Consider the following 1,348-nt stretch of genomic DNA (forward strand, 5'->3'; position numbering starts at 1 on the left):
GTCTGGTACTGAGACAAACAAGACCGTGTTGATAAGATGTTGATCCAGAGAAACTGCATGTGAGCCACAGGTTGATATCCAAGCTGCTTCTGACACTAAGACATAATGAACCATCTTACAGCAACTTGACATCTAGAATACATGACACAATCATTCCTAATTCTGGAGTTACTGTTCTCCTCATTTACTGGATTCATGTTCAGAGTTTAAACCCAGAATATTAAACAGTGTAATGCTGCTGATTTCTGAAACATGTGCTTTGTGCAACCACACAAGACAACACTCAGAAGTAAGTAGCTGCATATGTGGAAGCAGACTGCTGGAGAGACTGTAGCTGCCCACGGCTGCAGTTGTATTTAGATGCAGCAGCTCCCAAAGGAACCTCGTAGACCAGATCTTGTAGTTCAAGAGTGGTGAAAAACCTGTGGAGAGATTTACACGATGGTTCTTCAGTGGACATTTCCTCAGAGCAGGACTGGTTTATTTGATGTTCTGAGCCAAAGTAAATCTTCTTCACATCAAACAGTTCCAACAACACAGAACATGCTCACAAACTCTCTCAATGAGACAACAAGCAGCAGCTGGCTGAAATGTTACTAAATCATTTACTGTATGTGACGTGCCCCTGCGTCAATTATGTCCGTGTGTGTGTTTGTAATTAATGCTCCTTTTCTCTGCGCAGCTGATTGGCTGAGGGGGGCTTAAAAGGACCAAGCTCCGCCTGCTGGACGAGCGAGGGAGGCCAGATGAGATGTTGGTCTGATGGTTCATGGTTCTTGTTCTCCAGCCTCGCTCCAGCTCTGGCCACTGATTGTTGCACCTTGTCACAGTTGTTGTTGTTTGTTGTTGTTGTTGAGCTGATTGTTTTGGGGACTGGGGGTCACCTGTGTAGTCTAGGTTTTTACCAGTTTTTGGTTGTTGGGTTAGTCCCCGGGTTACAGGGCGAGGGGAGCAGCCAGAATCTGACGACCAGCTGCTGGTTACGGCACAGTGCGCTGCAGGGTGGGGTCTAAACCTGTTGGAGTTCGCCTCAGCTGAGCCATAACATCCACCAGGCCCTCCTGATTCAGATCCACCTGCTGAGGCTGAGCTTCACCCAGACCATCTGGAATAAACACAACACAACTAGAGCTTTTTGATACGTTCTAGTCAAAAACAATACCCAACTCAAAGCAAACAGGAGTACCACATACAGAGTACTATACACCTGTCAACAAACTACTAGACTGAAAAAGAACAATCTGGAGTAATGGACTAGAAAAGCAAAGACATTGTATAACCTTTGACCTTTATTTCTGACCTTAACCTTAGAGCTGGGCTGATGGAATGTGTATGTGACATGCTGTTT

The sequence above is a fragment of the Nematolebias whitei genome, chromosome 3 (assembly GCF_014905685.2).
Source record: "Nematolebias whitei isolate Nwh7 chromosome 3, NemWhi1, whole genome shotgun sequence".
Classification (NCBI taxonomy): domain Eukaryota; kingdom Metazoa; phylum Chordata; class Actinopteri; order Cyprinodontiformes; family Rivulidae; genus Nematolebias; species Nematolebias whitei.